The sequence below is a fragment of the Vulpes vulpes genome, chromosome 14 (assembly GCF_048418805.1).
Source record: "Vulpes vulpes isolate BD-2025 chromosome 14, VulVul3, whole genome shotgun sequence".
NCBI lineage: Eukaryota > Metazoa > Chordata > Mammalia > Carnivora > Canidae > Vulpes > Vulpes vulpes.
The window spans coordinates 18,411,303-18,431,712 of record NC_132793.1 but is presented as its reverse complement, the minus strand read 5'-3'; the positions used below and the strand labels follow the sequence as shown (position 1 = coordinate 18,431,712).

The 20,410-nt window shown below is 42.3% G+C and overlaps 1 protein-coding gene across 5 annotated transcripts in view; it reads right to left on the bottom strand.

The window, feature by feature from the left end:
- Positions 1 to 20,410, bottom strand: part of ZHX3 (zinc fingers and homeoboxes 3) — a 125,068-nt gene that overhangs the window by 31,481 nt on the left and 73,177 nt on the right. Inside the window, exon 1 of one of the 5 annotated variants that reach the window (XM_072735855.1) lies at positions 6,975 to 7,075. The exons of the other annotated variants lie outside the window; for them this stretch is intronic. The gene's annotated coding sequence lies outside the window, so the exon portion shown is untranslated. Of the gene's footprint in view, positions 1 to 6,974; positions 7,076 to 20,410 lie in introns of those variants that run through there. 5 annotated transcript variants of the gene reach the window in all.

Sequence of the window (20,410 nt, the reverse complement as noted above, 5' to 3'; positions counted from 1 at the left end):
AAGAGAGGGAAGCAAAATAAGTGTTTCCTTCACCCTGTCTGTTGGAAAATCTCCAGGGCCCCTGCAGAGTAGGACAGTCCTCTAGGGCCTGAGCAGAAGAGAGTTGCAGGGGAAAAAAAAAAAAAAAAGAGAGAGAGCTGCAGGAGCCTGAAGCCCAGCCCCTGGAATGAGGTGGGACTGTGCTGATGCCTCAGTTTGCCAAGGGCAGTTTTAACACATTTACTTCAGGAGTAATTTTTTTTTTAAGATTTTTATTTATTTATTCATGAGAGACACAGAGAGAGAGGGAGAGAGAGACAGAGAGAGGCAGACACACAGACAGAGGGAGAAGCAGGATCCATGCAGAGCGCCCCATGTGGGACTCGATCCGGGGACTCCAGGATCACACGCTGAGCCGAAGGCAGACGCTTAACTGCTGAGCCACCCAGGCATCCCAGGAGTAATGTTTTGAATGTGGCATTTCATCAGGAAGTTCTCTGTTTCCCTTGACAGGTAAGATGAAATTACATTCACTGGGTTTATCAGTCTTGTGACTTAAAACCAGAGCAGTTCTACATAAATCCACCTCCGAGCTTATGATGCCCAGTCAGAAGAACCAACTGGATTTGATTAACAGCTTCCACATTTTCCTGGAACTCCTCAGGGTCATAGTCACTTTCAAGTTATTGTCCTGAAGGACAGCAGAACACAGGTGTTGGAAGCCAGATAGAAGACACATTTGGGGCCTTCTGGGGACTCTCGGATCTGTCTTGAGGTACCTTAGAGTCCCAAGATCACGCAGAGGTAATGAGGAGTAATAGGTCTCAGCACCTGAGCCTTCACTAGTCTATAAAGCAGTAAAGTCAATGAGAAATCATGAAAGTAAGAGTAGCTGTGACTGCGTAAATATAAAACAATTATTTATTCCCAGGCCTCATCACACCAGGCATAACGTACACACATCTCCCTATTTCCATCTCAATCCTCTTCCTATGGTACACGTGCACACACATGCATGCTCACCACCAACACTCAGGAGAATATTTGGGGATATGTAACTTTTGGTGTGAACTAGTAAGCATATCTATGTTCTTTTCATGAGATTTCCAGAGCTTAAATCAAAAGTTTCTTAGAAATTCTCAAGGGCACACATGAGAACTGATGCAATACGCCTACCATCACAGATTTGGTATAAGTTGTATTTGCTTATCCAATTTTTAAAGGCTACTTTAATACTATATGTTGGTTTGGTGGTAATGTTTCTATGACAATCTTAGACAATAAAATTTCATCTGACTTTCCTTAAAATACCACTTAGCTCTCATAAGAATAGAAATCATCCCTTTAATTGGCCCTCTCTCGTCCTCCCTCTGCCCCCACAGAGCCAGCCTCCACCACCCTGCTTCTTCAACTTCCTCCCTCAGCCAGTCTTTGGCATGCTGAAGGCCCATTCCCTCCTCCCATTATGCCCAACCTACTTGCACCAAGGTCATCAGTCAAGTGGCTCTTTCCAAATTCTCAGCCAATCTCAAAGTCATTCAGGACCCAAAGGAGGTTAAGACCCACACCTCTAAAAGCCCTTCACAAGGCAACAAAGCCCCTGCCCTGGAACTTGCAATCTCCTATACTCAAATGACATCCAAATAACCCTTGCCAGCTCTAAACTATCTGCCAAGCTCCAAATCCATCACTTCCAAGTGCCATTTGTCCCTGTAAGTTTTTATTTTTTAATTTTATGTATTTATTTTTTTAAAGTAGGCTTCATGCCCTACTTTTAAAGTAGGCATAGAGCCCAACACAGGGCTTAAAGTCACCATCCTGATATTAAGACCTGAGCTGAAATCAAGAGTTGGATTGGATGCTCAACCAATTGAGCCACCCAGGTGCCCCAGTCTCTGTAGGTCTTTAAAAACTATACACTTAAGTTTCTGCGTCTCCTTACCTTGGCATTCACCCTCAAAACAAATAAAAAAAATAAGCAAAAAAATTCAGCCATCATGTTTTACTGCCTAAATCTTCACCATGGATTTAAAAAAATATATCGTGGTAAAATACACATAGTGTAAATTTACCATCTTACCGATTTTTAAGTGTACAGTGGCTTTAAGTACATTCCCATCGTGATGTAACCATCACCACCACCTACCTACCTCTAGAACTCTCTTATCTTGCAGAACAGTAACTCCTCATTCCCTCCCCCTCAACCCCTGGAAGCCACTGTTCTGCTATCTCTATAAATTTGACTACTGTAGGTACCTCATATAAGTGGAATCACATTGTATTTGTACTTTTGTTATTGGCTTATTTTACTTAACATAATGTCTTTGAAGTTCATCCATCTGTTGGAATGGATGGAATGGATTGGAATTCAGCCTTTGTAAGGCTGAATAATATTCCCTTGTATATATATTTATCCATTTTATTTATCCATTCATTCATCCATGGACATTTGAGTTGCTTCCATCTTTTGATTATTGTGACTAATGCTATGAACATGGGTATACAAATAGCTCTGAGTCCTTGCTTTCGATTCTTTTGGGCATATATCCAGAAGTGGAATTGCTGGATCATATGGTAATTCTATGTTCAACTTTCTGAGTAACTACCATATTGTTTTCCACAGCAGCTGCTTTTCTTCTTTTTATAGTAGCCACCCTAATGGATATAAAGTGGTATCTTGTGGTTTTGATTTGCATTTCTCCAATGATTAATGATGTTGGGCACCTTTTCATATGCCTTTTGGCCATGTACTTAACTCCTTTGGAGTAATGTCTATTCAAGTCCTTTACCCATTTTAAAACAGGCTTTGTTCTTGTTGAGTTGTAGGAGTTCTTTCTTTATTCTAGATATTAACCCCTTATCAGATATATAATTCACAAATATTTTCTTCTACTCCATGGTTTGGCTTCCCACTTTGTTGAATATGTCCTTTGAAGCACAGAAGTTTTTCATTTTGATGTAGCACAACTTACCTATTTTTTCTTTTGTTGCCTATGCTTTTGGTAATATATCCAAGAAATCATTGCCAAATCAGTCATGAAGCTCTTCCTCTACGTTTTCTTCTAAGACTTTTATAGTTTCAGTTCTTACACTTAGGTCTCTGATCCATTTTAAGTTAATTTTTGTATATGGTATAAGGTAAGGGTCCACCATCATTCTTTTATATGTGGATATGTAATCTTCCCAGCACCATTAAAAAGTGTCCCTTTTCCTATTAAATGATCTTGGCATTCTCATCAAAAATCATTTGACTATATGTGTAAGGGCTTATTTCTGGGCTTTCTATTCTATTACATTGGTCTATATATGTCATCATAAATAATTTTCAATATTAAACACATGTTGAAACAGTATTTTGGATATACTGGGTTCCATACATTCTTAAAATTAATTTCATCTTTTTTTTCTTTTTACTTTTTCAGTGTGGTTCCTAAAACATTTTAAATCACACATGTGGCTTTCATTATATTTCTATTGGACAGTGCTGCTCTCAGTGGTCTGAACTTGGGCCACCAGCAAAGTAGAGGGCAACAGGTGACACCATGAGATTAAATGATAGTTTGCAAGCTCCTTTCCTTTTGTGTTTACCCCTAGAGTACTCAGGGATCAGGAGAGTAGTGTGGTTGAGAACTGAGGTTTTTTTTTAATCAGGCAAGCTCAGGTTTCAATTTTCATGACCTGCTCTGTCCAGTACAGCAGCCACTAGCTACATATGCCTAGTAGGTACACGAAATGTGGCTAGTGTGAATTAAGATGCACTGATAACTGTTGAATTCAGACTAGACTTCAAAGACTTAGTACCAAAAAAAGTGATGTGAAATATCTCATTAGTAACCTTTACGTTAATTACATGTTGAAGTATTAACATTTTTTAAAGATTTTACTTGAGAGAGGGTGAGCGAGCATGAGTGGTAGAGAGGGGGAGAAGCTAGGAGCCTGACATGAGACTCGATCCCAGGACCCTGAGGATCATGATTCCAGCTGAAGGCAGATGCTTAACTCACTGAGCTACCCAGGTACCCCAAACTACCAACACTGTTTATAGACTGAGTTAAATAAAAATATATTAAAATTTAATTCCTTTTTTAATTTATTTTTTTAAAGATTTGAGAGAAAGTTCAAGATTTTAAAGATTTATTTATTTGAGAGAAAGTTCAAGTTCATGTGCATGCACATAGGCAAGGGAGGGCGACAGAGGGAGAGAAGCCAAAAACTTGCTCAACGCAGAGCCCCACACAGGATTCCAGGTCACAATCCTGAGATCATGACCTGAGCCGAAATTAAGAGTTGGACTCTTAACCAACTGAACCATCTAGGCCCATATCTTTTATTTTTAATAGATTTTTTAAAAAATAAGCTTTAGTTGCACAGGGAGATTGAGTAGGTTTCCCAAATCACTCCTACTCTCACATCACACATGCATAGCCCCTACCAGAGTGCTACGTTTCTTACAACTGATGAACCTGCATGGACACATCATCACCCAGAGTCCATAGTCTACATTACAAATTCATCCTTGATGCTCTATACTCTATGGGTTTGGACAAGTTTACAATGACTTGTATCTACCATTATAGCATCATACAGAATAGTTTTATTGTCCTAAAAACCCTCTGTGCTCTGCTTATTTATCTCTCCCTCCCCCTATCCCCTGGCAACCACTAACCTTTTTACTGTCTCTAGTCTTGCCTTCTTCAGAATGTCATATAGTTGGAATCATATAGTACTAGTCTTTTTGGAATGCCTTCTTTCACTTAGTAATACGCATTTAAGTTTCCTCAATGTCCTTTCAAGGCTTGATAGCTCATTTCTTTTTTTTTTTTTTTTTTAAATGTTGCTCCTAGAATTTTAAAATAACATATGGCAGCTCATGTTATGTTTCTGTTGGATACTTGTTGGCTTGTATGGGCCGTTTTTCAGTCTGGCATATGCCTGTCTCTTCAGCCACTCAAGGTCATGCCTGGCCTAGCTACCCCTAGGTTCACTGCACCCTGATACTCCAGCCTCCTTGCCTTCACATATACTAGAGTCCCCTCACTAGAGCCTTAACTCCCTTATCCCTGAAGACTAATTCATGTTCAGACCCAGTTCAAATAGGACATCTTCACTGAAGCTTTTCTAAATTTCTACTGCACTTAAGTCACCTTTACACACTTTATATTGTTACTTTTTTTTCTTTTTTTTTTAGTATTGTGTCTGATTTTTCCTCTAGATTATGAGTTCTCCTTGAACTTAGAGAAGAGGTTTTGTTCATCTAGCACAGGGCCTGACATTCTATAGGCACTCAAACATATTGAGTGGATAAATGAATGAAAGAAACACAACAAAATTCAGATTATCCTCCAATGAGAGACGACATATCCACTTAATAATCAAACAGCTCAGAAAAGTATCTTAAATGCAATAAACCAGACTGAGGTTAAAAAAAAAAGAGCTCAAATTATTCACAAGCTAAAATTTGTGTTTTAAGTCAAATCAGCACCTTAGTAACATTTATAAAGTGTGTCACAATTAAGAGGTAGTAAACCAGCCCCCTAATGGTTAGCAGATCCTGAATGGCTTGGAAATATGGGGACTGGCTACAGAAACTGGATGGTTAAAACCACCACATTCTGTATCCATTAGCTGACAGCCCAGATCCCACCAGAATAGAGGCACTGGAACTGAGTCTTTGATGTCGTTTCCACAGAAAGCCACCAAAATGATTAAAGGGTTGGAAAATGAGATTTATGGGGAATGGCCACAGGAACAGAGACAATGCTGCTTAGACAAGAGAAAAAGCCGAAGGATGACTTAATGGCCATCTTCAATCATTGTTATTACACAGATGATGGTGGCCAGATGGTTTCCATTTCCACCAAAAAAAGAACACTGAAAATGGACTTAAGCTGCAGCCTAAGAAAAGTGGTCTAGTTTTAAAGAAAGAACTTAACAGCTAACAACTAGCAGTATATAGCAAAGCTGACTCAGAATGTCTATGGTGTGGCCGCTTCCAAATGCCTTTAATTATGCTAATGGGTGGGGTATGTTTGGGCCTTCAACAATCTTTTGTTGAGGGCAAATCCTCAGCTGGTTAATCTTCAAACGAATCCCATTAACATACAACCTTAGGAATGGAAAAGAAAGAAAGATATGAAATTGAAACACAGCACCCTCTGGTGTACGTAACTGTCTTTCAATCAAGGGAAGATTCTTGACATAGAAAAGTATTTCTCAAAATACAAGGTTCAAACCAAAAAAGAGTCAAGGGAAACCACACCAGGCTAGTCCTGGTATTCATTTAATTGCCACCTCAATCTTTTTCCAGCTCCTACTGTGGCACTTTCCTCTTGGAAAGCAAGAAGCCTCGACACAGGCAACCTCAACCTCTGATCATGGCTATCTCCCAATCAACTTCTGAATGAATTCAGACTCTGATACATCAGCCGGCACGTGAACATTTCATTATAAGGCATGGCAATGCTTCCTACCAGATCATGTGCATTTGCCCTGCACTCAAGAGGACGTTACATACAGCAGTTAGGGGACACTCCCCAGTGCGTGCTCCTGAGCTGTCATGGCGTACATGGCCCTTCCTTACCAGCATCTGTCTCAAGAATGCCAACAGGCCACTTTTAGATCCTCCTAGGCTATGTGCTCTGAAACGTTCTCTGAATCCCTTCCTTTATTTTAAATGAAGTACAAGATAGTCTACCAATGCAGAAAGTCTGTAAATCAATCAAGAGTGTTTCAAGGTCCTCTCCGCAGCTTCAGTCATCTTGGTGCTGAGTGGAAACTTCATTTACGTGACACATGTGACTCATTTCTGCAAAGCAACTAGTATATCCTAGACGAAGAAAACACAGGCCTGTGTCCAAGATTCACAACCCAGTGGGGGAGACAGGGAGATACAGGTGTAAACAGATACAGGTTGAAAGCTGAAGCTCAAAGCTGTGAGTGCCAACGGAGGTCGGAGGTCGGGGGAAAGGCAGTGGAAACACCAGAGAAGAACTTACGCCCTGTGGGAGCAGGTCTTACAGGGTGAGAAGGCATCCCCCAAGCAGGTCACCACTGAGAGAACAGGGCCATATAACACACTTCCCCGTCTGTCTTGAAGGCTTCCTTGAGGAGACATGAGAAATGCACCAGAATAAGCTGACCTCTACACATTATACAAAGCACATATCTAAGTACCAACAAACAAACAAAAATGATGCAGATTGGGCCCTGGCCTGATGGAGGTATGAGCAGGCCAGAGTGGAAAGACAGGGGACCTGCCTGGCTGGGAAGCTCCTGCCCAACAAGCCAGGAGACTTGCTTGAGCTCAGCTCCCTTGTAGCACCGGAGATGATGTGCTGTAACTGTGGAACCAGCTCCCTCCCCCAGGAAACTGTGGGCTGAGGCAAGGGCTGTATCTTCTTATCACTGTACCTCTATCACTCAGCACAGACGGAGCTGAAGCAAAATGTGATGAGTAAATGCGTCCATATGCATGATTAGGATGTAAAGAGCAGAGCTCTGGACCTGTAATCCCAAACACTTTCCAGTGTCAAGTTCACTTTGTTCTGCTTCTCCTCATAAACTACCCATCCTCACCTGGTTCGTGTTTTCCTATCTTTTCATTTTACCCTCATAAACCAATCCCCATCCTCCCACTGGGAGAAGGGGGTAGATATTCCTGTCCCCAGTCAAAAGTGGCCTATGTCAAACTGATAAACAACCAAGCCAAAGTAGTACCAGAGAATTGGCTTCTCAAGCACTCCAAAGAATGAGCCAGTCCTGCGTCGCGAGGAAAAAGAGAAACCCAACCCGATTACAGTGTAAAAATAGGTCAGTGCTTGAATACAGCCCTTCGGGTTACTGGCAGCAAGCCCCTTTTGGTTCTGACTCTAGTGTCACAAGAAAGTGGCAGCACAGTCTTAGAATAAGGGCTCCACAGCCAGCTGGCGGTCTCAGCCTGGCCTTCTAGAAGCAGCACATCGGGCCAGGCAAATACTGGGGATCTCAGTAAGCCTACGTCACTGCTGACATGAAATACCAGAGTTGGTAAGTTCTGTTTTGTTTTGAACAAATTAGGAGACAATTTAAGGTTGTCCTTATGTTAAGTCGCTCTCCCTTGCATTCAGTATTCTCTCTCCCTTGCATTCAGCTATACTTTATTTAATAAGAAGAAATGAATAGGGTTCAGCTAGCTTGCTTATACCAATGCCAGGCCAATAGAAGCTTCTTTGCCATGAGAGAGTTATAGTTATGAATTATTGCTATGTTCTACTTGCAACAAATTCTGTGTGTGTACCTGTGTGTGCATGGCTGGGAGGGATGTCAAAATTTTGGTTCTATGTCAAAAAATCATTGTATATGGTTAAAAAAAAAAGCTAGTAACTACTGGTCAAGAATCTGTGGCAACATAGAGAAGGTGAAGAAAAGAGCATCTGAGCAATAGCAAAGAGCATATTTCATAAGAGCAGCGATTGACATTTATCAAACACAAGGTTCCAGGGTGCTCTTCTGGTAGAGTAATTCTAAAACATTCCAGAATAGTCCATTGATATATTTTTCTATAAAAATAGCCCTAGCTCATATAGTATCTAGCGCACGTCTTTTCAAACTGCAAGATCTGAGGTAAGGGCTCTGTGGAGGACCACTCAGCCTCAGCAATGATGATATGTACACAGTGGGTATCTATTAAACACACTGGTTACAGGAGTTCACCTGCAGTGTCCTTCTTTACTAGCAGAAACAAGGGGGCCATAATGATGTGTTCCCATCCAAGACCCAATTTATTGCATGAGACTGAACTTCAGTTCAGTTCCCTTGATACTAAAGCACTCAATACCCTGTATTTGTTTGCCTGTGTGTAGAGCTGACAGGTGCAGGGTCTGAAAAGCTGAGCTGAATCTTAATGTAGACATCTAAATTAATTAGAATTTATATTTCAACTATTTCTAACAAAAGTTGAGATAACAAGACTAAATAGGAGGGAAAAAAGGGTAATAAAGGATTCAGAGAAGGAACTAGAAAGAGGGAGGGAAGAAAAAGGAAACACCCAAGCAATGCCTTCTCTACCAAAAAACATTTTTGCAGAAATTTACATTACCATTTTAACATCTATTCAATATGAAAACACGACAGGAATTTATACATTCAGTTTTCCTAACTTCGTATTTCATTAATCAAAATCTTCAGATAAACTTGAAAAATACTAATATATACACAAGACATTTCCTTAATTTGCAGAAATCTATAAGCAATTCATGCTTTGCCAAGATGAGGCACTCTAACCCCTGTTCCCCCACCTCCTCCAAGGTACTGTCGTGGTCCACAGATTAGAATCACTAACATATACAGAATTAAAGCTACCAAGTGCCATTTGTATTCTAAGGTACAAGTAATGAAATCCACTAACTCAAATGGCTTACATCATGAAGGAAGTTTAGTGGCACAGGTAATGGGAAGTCCAGAGGTTGGGTTTGATACCACTGCTCTACAACGGAAACAAGGGCCTTTCTTTTCTCTCTACTTTGTTAGCTGCATCCTAAGAGTATTTCCCTAATTAAAGTAAGATGGGGGCAGCCCCCGTGGTGCAGCAGTTCAGCGCCACCTGCAGCTCAGGGCATGATCCTGGAGTCCCGGGATCGAGTCCCACGTCGGGCTCTCTGCATGGAGCCTGCTTCTCCCTCTGTCTGTGTCTCTGCCTCTTTCTCTCTCTCTGCATCTCTATGAATAAATAAATAAAATCTTAAAAAAAAAAAAAGTAAGATGGATGTGGCAGTCCCAGGCTCCATGTCCCACACCATCTACAAGGACACGGAGAGGACTGGCTTTGGGAAGGCCTCTCAAAACACTGAGGAGCTTTCTCACCAAATCCTTAGCAAACATTCTGATGTCCTGAGCTGAGTCATATGCCTGGCACTAAACCTTGGCACTGACTGCCGCTGGGTTAATCACTGCAGCACATTCGAGGGGTTACCTGACTGCGTTTACACAATCAAGACCCATCCCTGGAGCTCAGGGTGGGACTGAGCCCTCTTTACTGGAAGACAAAAACAAATATTGTCTGTTTACTATGGAAGGGAGTGCTAGAGAGACAGGGAAAATTACAATGTTCTCCACATCTCACCTGGTACTGTATTTGACTCGGAGATCCCTAGTATCAAGGGCAAACTTGAAAAATGCATTTTGAGTGCACTCTATTATTTAACAAAGATGGACATTCACTCTTACATGGAGACAAAGTCTCCTGGAGGTAAACTCAAGGAGAAACATGTCTCAGAACTCTTTTTAAGGGGAAATGGGCAAAGGTGAGGAAGTAGGCTAAATTTGGAAAGATACCGTACAACCCACTCAAACAGCTGTTCTATACACAGATCCTCCAGAAGGCAGAGGACATCTCAGTAAATCCTAACCAAGCAAAAGGCCTGAGATGAAATGATCTAACTTACTATAAAGAGCAGGCACTGATTTATCTTAGACCCCTCCTTGTGTACCAAATTTTTAAGAATGAGCCAGAACAATTTTAAAACATGACTGCTAGAGGTTTTTAAGTTACTGTTATTATCAGATTATCTACTTGAGCATATGTTTGTATACAGATGTGTATTCCTCTCACTTATTTCAAATAAAAAATATCTGAGTGCTATGAAATGCTCAGCTCCATGCTAAGAAATACAGTAGAAATGGGAGAGTGCAAATCCACAACGTCTCTGCCCTCAAGGAGAAGAACCACATCACCACCACCACTGGCCAAAAAAAATTACTGTTAGGCACTGTGCCAACTGCTTCCCGTTTATTTCCTCATTTAATTTAATCCTTGAAACAATACTATGAGCTGAGTATCATTAATCAATTTACTCAGAAACCAAAGTTGAACAGCTAAATAACTTCACTCAGGTCACACAAGCAATAGGCAACAGCTGGGATTCAAATCCAGGTCTTCCTGACTCCAAAGCTACACTCATAACCTATGGCACATCTGTTTGGCAAGAAAACAGACACAAACATCCTGTAAGAGTGAACAGCATAAGAAAGTATACTAGAGTGAAGAGCTAAGTCTTGGGATGTAGGGTTAAGTGCCCCTGGATTCAGAGGAAACCAAAGAAGGCATGTCGTGTTAGGAGGAGCCATCATAAGCCGCTATTATGTGAGCCCTATAGATACTGATGTCCAGTTGATCATACACCATCCTTCCCCCGGGCTCTGACTCATGACCTACTCATGTAACATTTCTTGATTATTAACCACTGATAAACATGGACGGCCGATGACATTTCTGCAGGCCTTAGGATGTTTTATAGCTATTGTCAAGGATGGAATCAGTTCTTTCTCTGATATGCACAGACTACTTCTCTGTTCTAGAGATAAGGCCATATATAGAAGAAGTAAGTTTTAAATTCTCTGGGCAAATACTAGAAGGGATTTCCACTGTTTGGATATTTAGATGGTTTTTATAACCCTGGCCCTAGGAATATATGACAAATGCCTTTGCACACGGGATCAATTTTCACTAACCTCTCAGCACTGTGGAAAAAAGGTAAATGTAATATAATGTGTGAACAAAACGTACTACTACTTCCTCTGTGCTGGTCTCCATGTACCAAGAAGCCGTGGGAGCGAATGGATGGATGAAGTGTCCCTCTCATGCCTCAGCAGCCTCCTTACAAGGCAGCTGACCTGCCTACCCAGGTCAGGGAGACCTCCCAACCTTCAGGATACGGTTCTAGGGCCCCAGTGTTCCAAGAGAGAGAAACAGCTCCTTATCAAACAGTGGGAAGTCAGAAGCCAGTGACTCAGGAGAAACAGGTGAAAATTTCAGCACTCTGGTACTTTCACAACGAAAAAGATGTGCTACTGGCCCAACGCCAGTAGGGCCTCTATGTATTCTCACAGGTGTAATGGTGAGGTGCTACCCGGAATTAAGATTGCTGCTATCAAGGCAAAGGGAAACAATTCGGTTTTCAGGGTCACATCAGGGACCTTAGATTTATTTTTCAGCCTCAACCTACATTTGATGGACTACTGTGTGACAGGCTCTGTGCTAACATCTCACAGCCTCAAATAATCCTAGGAAACAGACATTATCTTGATCTTACCTGTTTAGAAGCTGAAACTCAGGGAGGTTCGGTCTATTGTCACAGAGCTGGAGTATTATAGTTAGCTATTAGACTGAACCCCCTAATGCCAAGTCCAGTGTTCATTCCATGTTGTATCACGGACTCTCCTAGTGCAAAAGATGTGGGGCCTTGGAATATTATTATTCTATAAACTGGAGTTTGGACCAAGCTCCTACTTTTGCTTCAAGAAAAAAAGAACAAGCCAAGTTGAAGGGGACTTTCAGAAGGCAAAGGGTGATTAGGTGTTGCAACAAACAGACAAGCAGTCTGGAAACCTGAAGGTGAGGACCTACTCTGACTGAGCAGGGTGAAGAAAAACCTCAGAGCAGTAAGGCCACCTACCAGGGAGGAGGAGCTTTTGAGGTTAACAATAGACCCCCAGCACAGACACAGAGGTAGACAAGCAAAAAGAAGTTCATAAGGCGCTGGGGTGGCTCAGTCTGTTGAGCGTCTGCCTTCAGCTCAGGTCATGATCCTGGGGTCCTGGGATCAGGGGCGGGCGGCAGACTCCCTGCTCAGTGGGGAGTCTGCTGCTCCCCTCTGCCCCTCCCCTCCATCCTCCTACTGTCTCTCAAATAAGTAAATAAATCTTTAAAAAAGAAAGAAAGAGAGAGAGAGAGAGAGAGAGAGAGAACAAACCTACCTTGTGTGGGAAATCCCTTAGATCAGGGTTTCTCAACCTTGGTACTGACGCTTTAGACCAGGCAATTCTTTGTTCTAGAGGGCTGTCCTGTGTATTGTAGGATATTTAGCAATGTCCCTGACCTTTACCCACCAGGTGCCTACAGCACCTCCTGCCCCACCCCCTTGTTGTAACAATCAAAAAGGTCTATGGACACTGCCAATTGTGTCCTGCCAAGCACCACTACCTTAGATGAAGGTGTGGCAGCCACGGGGGCCTGGACAATAGGAAGGGGGAACTATGAACCACATAGGAAAGGGAGCAGAGAGCCCCAGTGTCCTTTCATCAACTCCCCCAGGTATGGACTCTGACAACACTCGGAGAAATGGAGCCAAAAGTGATCCCACCATGGAGTCCCTTTGAAGAATGCCCAGCTGGACCTGGGCTGGGAGCAAAACGTCTGCAGGACGAGAGAAAGGATTCTAGATCTAGGCAATTTGGCAAGGGCAAATCTTCAGTCTTCTCTCCTTTCAGTAACCTGAAACAAGACAGAAAGACCCAGGGAGGAGGATCTGAGAGGACCCGGATGAGGAGAACCACTAGTGTGTGAGATGCCCATGTATGAGGTGGCTATGACCACAATGTCAGCTGTGCCTGAGCCTTCAGTGGCCACCTCCCCTGCCCGCACTCTTCCCTTGGGCTGCGGCTGCCCAGGCTAGGCCAAAGCACCTGGGATACCCGCTCCTGGGAGCCAGGGAGGAAACAGGAGAAGGGAGCAGTGTGGACTGGAGCACCCCGAGGTGAGAGGGTGAGAGCCTGATAGAGTTCACAAAGGTGTCCGTGTTCCTCAGTAAGGAGAAAACCAGGTGGAACTGGTCTGGGGGTCTGAGGAAAGGAAAGAGGCAGAGAAAGGAACGTTCACAAAGTGCCAATTCTGGGTAAGGCACGTCACGTGGGCTACCGCGTGCGATTTTCATGGCATCACATGATACCTGTGAACAGTATGGGTGTTATCATCATCTCTTTACAGTGGAGGAAAGTGAGCTGTACGGAGGCAACCGATGGAGGGCCTCCCCAGCTGCCCAGAGGCCCCGGGCATGGCTGGAAGTCTCCTCCGCGCTGTGGCTCCTCCTCTGGGCTCCAGGGCCCACAGCGTGAGCTGGAGCTGCTGTCTGTTCCACTAGACTAGACTGTCAAGGGCTGTGTTTCGGGTTCTGCGTCTCCAGCATTTCCTTCTGTGCCAGGCACAGGCCCTAGAGCTGTGAGGAAGCAAGCAAGAGCTAATGCAAGGCAGACAAAGAACCCGCCTCGGCCCAGCAGTGTGAATTTACAGCCCAACTAATGAGCGCACCCGCTTACATAAGTGTTTCTCCTGCTATGCTCTGCTCGGCAGCCACTTGAGGAAAGCAGGGCTGGCTTTTCCTGCGCTATATATAATCTCTGTTTTGGCAGGGGAGCATGCTACAGTGCTGCAGCTCGGTCACATTAGAGATTAATTTTTTCTTAAAAATCCAGCAATTTTCTTACGCTCGTGATGCCACAAACGCATAATACAGACCTAGCTTCACATTTAGATACCTTGCCCACATTTCGAGCATTTTTCTACCTCAAAAACATTCTTTATTTCTGGCTCTACTTTGAGAAGCAAAAAAAGGGTGAAATGAGATGCTGAAGAGACAGCTTGCAACACTCTGTAATTATAGCCTTTGATGCTGGAACCTCAAGGCTCCAGTCCCAAATGGGACAGTATTTCTCTCTGGTAACTAACCAGGGGCTGATCCATTAACCAAGAATAGAGTTCTGATACAGCCTAGGCTAGGTTTGTGTTTGGTTCTCTCCCAACTGCCTCCGAGGTCTCAATCCTAGGATCCAGGACTCATGACTGTAGAATCCATTTTTCACAGACAGAATCCTTCATTTGCCCTGGGACTTGACTAAAGATGGTTTTTACTTAGTAAACCTCTCCTTCAGCTACAGTACAGTTACCTGAAAAATGTTTTCTGAAATCTTTAAAAGGAAACATTTACTAAAAATTAAATCAACTTCATACTAGTCCTAAAAGTTTCTCTAATTACTGAAAGCCACAGTTTATCATTCTAATATGAATTGTATATACACACTCACATGAACATTATAAAATTACATTTCTTTTAGGATATTCAGCCATTTATACTTTTTGCCAATTTGGTTGGGCCTTCCCCCTTACCAATTCTTCCAAAATGGTGGGGTTTTAAGGAGTAAAATCACATATCTGATATTTTCATGGGAGGACAGGTAAGAAGAAAAAGAAAAATAGGCTTTCAAAATAGGTTTGTACTTTCAATACTAGTAGAGTTATTATTTCTAGGTATAGCTCTTACAGAGAGCATGCAGGCATTTTGAGACTGGGCTAACACCGGGCGGTGGGGGGCGCTCAGCTAGAGCAAAACTGGTAGGTCATTATGGTTGGAGCCAGATAAACTGGAGTTCCAACCCTGACTCAGCAACTTCCTAGTACAGGTCACTTGGGTCTTGGGTGAAGTATCTAATCTCCTGAACCTCAGTTTTCTCTTTTATAAAATGGGATGCTATCAGCACATACAGGGAAATGACACAAGGTAGTAAATGTGAAGGTATCCTTGCCAGGCATGTTGAGAATTCAGCAGAAGTGTCGGGGCTCCTGCCTTCCTCCTCACCCCTCATGCTTCCCAGACATCAATGAGGCCCCTACGTGTGGTTTCTCTCCTCTCACGTGCAGACTACGGCGGTGTCAGATACTGCCTGTGCATACACACCTTTCCTCATATGTACTGCTGCATCACCACATCACAACCACATGTGCCTTTCCAAAGCACACTGCCCATCACCTTTAGTGAGGCCCCACACACCAGAGTGTACCCACTCAGCCTGGTGTCCAGGTCCTTTCCCAGTCTGGTCCAACCATCCCTTCCTGAGCTCACGCTTCCTTGCAAGCCCACATCTTCCCACTCCAACTCCGCCAGGGTAACCCCCTGCTTCTAGCCCTGACATGGCTCCCATGGCCTACAGTATAAACTCCAAAGTGCTTCGCATGGCACGTTAGACACACACTAACTGGTCCCCGTCCCTCTCCAGTTCCACAATCCACCACTCCTTTCCTTCCTCATACTTTATACCAAGCAATTCTGCTCACAGTACGTGGACACCCACACTGTCTTGTCACCATTCAACTTCACACACACTCCCCTTGTTGCCCACTATACCCTTCTCCTCTCATCTATGTGGCAAACTCCTTAGACAACCTGCAGACGTCACTCAAATGAAGCAAAGTCTGCCAAGTAATGAGTCTGTGTCTTGTACAGTTTTGTTACTGCAGCTGCCATGCTGTCACAGTTTTCCACGTTTTTGTATGATTCACTAGCCCACTATAAAGGTCTTCCCTGGGCAATGGACCTAGGACTCCATGGGTCGCACGGAGCAGTCACTCGGAAATGTCTGTATTGTTGGACAGAAGCAGCTTTCAACCTAGACCTAGTGGGAAGATCAACTCAAGTACAGGGCTTATATGCTCCACAGGCAGTCTGCAAACCAGACAGCAGGCAAAGGGAGAACCCCATATTCCCATTTAAAATGTTCAAATGTTGGTGACTGCCAGAGCTCAGAAAAAGAGGCCCTCAAGAAGTTACAACTCTAACATGTCTATTACATTTGCCTAGACCCCCTGTAACTCAAAACTGTATTTTTCTCCCCCGAGCCTCAAAGTTCCCTGCTCTATGGAATGATCATGGGCAATCGCTTTTGCAGTTTTTGGCGATGCCAGTTTATGGCTATGTTTTTCTGTTCACTGAACTGGCTCGTTTCTTCAGGAGAACAAACTGTTCTGCACTGAAGCAGGAGTTGGCTGGGTTCTAACAAAAAGATTTTTCCCCCCTGACAGTGTTTTTGCAAAAGACCCAAGTCAATTTATAGCCAAGTAACAAAAGGTCAGAAAGGTTAGTCAAGCAATGGGCGTAATTCCTGTGTGTCACAGCCAATAAAGGAAATGGGTGGGAATAAATAGTATGCAATTTTAACCTGAAATTATTTGTGCAAAACTATTATGGTAAACTATACAAAGGGACCCGTTGCTTCTAATATAAAGGATTTCCCACTCTGATTTTTTTAAGGTACATTTTACTGTGGAAGAACTGAGATGACCTCAAATTCCACATTCACAAGTAGGAAAGGTCAAAACATTTTTCACACTAATTTGTGAAAAAACTTGGCCATTGTTTTTGCAGCTCTGAAACAGAAATGTTCACATAAAAATTAAATATCTCATAGTTAGGTTACAATTAGATACAATTGCGCGGCTGAATTTAATACAAAATCTTTGCCAAAAGAGAAACAAAATCGACCAAAATGATAGGCTAAGGAAAGGCTCTACAAAGGCAATAGTTTATCTGTTTTAATCATGCTAGAAGTGTGACAAACTATTGCATTATTCAGTGAGCATAAGAACAACAACAATAAGAAATGCCTGCTTTTAAAGCAGACAAAAAGAACTGACATCACTAGCCAAGCAAGCGGAAGACAGATGAGTAACAGCCTGTGCTGGGCAGCCAACCAGGCCCAGGCCTGTGGATCTGTGCAGTAAGGAAGCCTTTCAGATGTCCAGGCTGTTGGAAGCCACCCCCGCCCCCTAACAATGTCTACAGAACTATTTAAAACTACTGAATAATCCAAAAAACAAATGGTTAAATAGAACACCATCACAGTTAAGATGGTGTAAATGGTTTCTCCCCCAACCTCCTTGGCTAAGTACAACTTAAAACCCTGTAAATAACCTGAGAGGCAACCAAAGGAGAAGTCTGAAAGGTTGAAAAAGGAAGGCCAACAGGTTAGTGACCCCAGTACTGAAGGACCAACACAGCAGCAGAGCATCTTATGACCGCTGTCCACCCCCAGTCCAACAGAAGGTGCCAAGATCCAATGTTTCCAAGCCCCAACCTAGCAACAGAAGACAATCCAGGTAGGCTCATCCTTTCCCATTAGAGAACAGGAGTTCTGCTGGCAGCACCAACAGAGATAGACTGGAGACCACTAACAAAACAGTCTGGGGAAGCACTCTTCATCCCAGCAGGATAGAGACTCCCTACTCCCACCTACAGGCACCAGACAGCATGGTCTGGGGAAGCTCCATCCCTCTATCAGCACCAGCAGAGACCAATGAGAGCCTTGGCTGCACCAGATAAACCCAGCTGATCAAAATAGCAAAAACAAAGGCTCTGAAAAGAAACTGTCAGTGGAACTCATAACCCACAAAAGTAGATCCCAACCTGTGTGCTAAACCTAAATAGGGTGACTTCCCAGTAAAGGAAAGATTAAATAGGACCCAGAATCTCCTAACATAATAGACAAAATGTTCAGAAGAGAACTGAAAATCACCCACTACACCAAGAATCAGGAAAATCACAACTTGAATGAGATAAGATAATCAGCTGACACCAATACCAAGATGAATCTGATATAGAAATTAGCTTACAAATGACTTTAAAGAAGCAATCATAAAAATGCTTCAACAAGCAATCACAAACTCTCCTGAAACAATTTTTTTAAAAATCTCATCAAAGATACAGGAGTTATAAAAAATCAAATGAAAATGACAGCACAGCCCAGAGGAGGAAATTCTTCAATTTTAAACTGCCAAGTTGGTATCAATAAAACACCCCCATTTCCCTGTTTGTTTTTTAAAAAAGATTTTATTTATTTATTCATGAAAGACAGAGAGAGAGAGAGAGAGAGGCAGAGACACAGGCAGAGGGAGAAGCAGGCTCCATGCAGGAAGCCTGATGCGGAACTCGATCCCGGGACTCCAGGATCGCACCCTGGGCCAAAGGCAGGCGCTAAACCACTGAGCCACCCAGGGTCCCTCCCTGTCTTTTTTCAAAGTCTTTCCCTATCTTTATCCAGAAGCCCTGTGGTTACCTTCCTACCACCAAAGGCCTAATGCCTTTTCTGGTATTTCAAGTAAGAAACCCTCTAAGTAATCTTCAATTCTTTCTTACCCTTTACTTCTACATCCTATCTATTATTATAAAGGAGATTCAACACAGAATGTAGACGGTAGCATATACAATGATTTTCAGGCCCTCCATTAGATATTTACAATACTTTTGCCAAATATTACCTGTACTCTTTTGTAGTATAACTAACAAATGAACCCTATTAAAGTCAAAGTTGAAAGCTCTGACCAAGACTTGTTCATATATAAGATGTTTGCTTGCTTCCTTGCTAGTGTTTTATTGCCCTATTTGACAACTAACGAGACCATTTTAAGAATTCCCATTTTTATCCCCAATTCTGGAAAAGCTGCCTTTTTCTCTTACTGAGGACACTGAAGCCCATCTCTAGGACCATACAGGATAATTCAAAGCCAACCTTAACCTTAAAGCTCTTTGCAAATACTGCAGGACTATTGTAATGACCCCACCTTCACCATCTACCAACGCGTTGAAGTAATACAATGACTCTCTTGATCGTTGCTATATTTTATTAATACTTCAGCACATATTATTGGGGATAATATTTACTTTTAAAAGAAGCTTTATTTTACCTATTGTCTTATTTTCGGGAGGCTACAGTGGAAAAAGCATGGACTTCAGCGTCAAAGAGCATCTCTATTACTTTTTTTTAATTCAATTATTTAACATATAGTATATTATTAGTTTCAAAGGTAGAGTTCAGTGATTCATCATTTGTATATAACACTCAGTGCTCATTACATTATGTGCCCTCCTTAAATGCTCATCACCTAGCTACCTCACCCCCTACCTCCTCCCAAGTGTCCCTCTTACTAGCGACACAAATACTGTCTCCCCATCTATAAAATGGAAATAATTATGTATACCTCTTATGAGGATTAAGCAATACATTACTTATAAATGTGCCTGGTATATCATGGTGCTCTCCTAGCTCTAATTAGCATTCCTACCTTAGTTTCTTTTTTTCCACCTAGTTCTCATTTATGTTTTCTTGCTGTATTTATGGATTTGAATGAGCCACCTTAAACTCTTCTGGAACAACAACAAAAAAAGCATATCAATATACAATATAAAAATAGTAGATACTCCTCTAGGAAGTAGGGGTGGGCACTGACTAGGAAGGGACATGACATGACTTTCTGGGTAATGATAGTATCTTGGTAGGAGTTTGGGTTGCAAATAAAATCTTTAAAAAAAAATAATAAAATCTTAAAAAAAAAAAAAAAAAAGGGACACCTGCGTGGCTCAGTGGTTGAGTGTCTGCCTTTGGCTCAGGGCGTCACTCTGGGTCCAGGGATGGAGTCCCGCATCAGGCTCCCAGTGAGGAGCCTACTTCTCCCTCTGCCTGTCTCTGCCTCTCTCTCTCTGGGTCTCTCATGAATGAATAACAAAAATCTTAAAAAAAAAAAAAAAAGGAGTTTGGGTTGCACAGGTGTATGCCTTTGTCAAAACTCAGCAAATGTACAGTTAAAATTTAACTAAAATGAAATGTGAAAATATTACCTTAAAAGAAAAAATTAATAGAAGCAAATAATGACCTCTACATAGTGATAGGTATGCTGAAGCACTGAGGGGGAATACATTTAAAAATATGATGAATAGATGGCTAGATAAAGGGATAGGATAGAGTAAAATGTCAATGGTAGAAACCTTGTGGTGGGTGTATAGCTGTTCATTGTAAAATTCTTCAACTTTGTGGAACGCTTGAAATTTTTTATAATAAAATACTGGGAAAACAT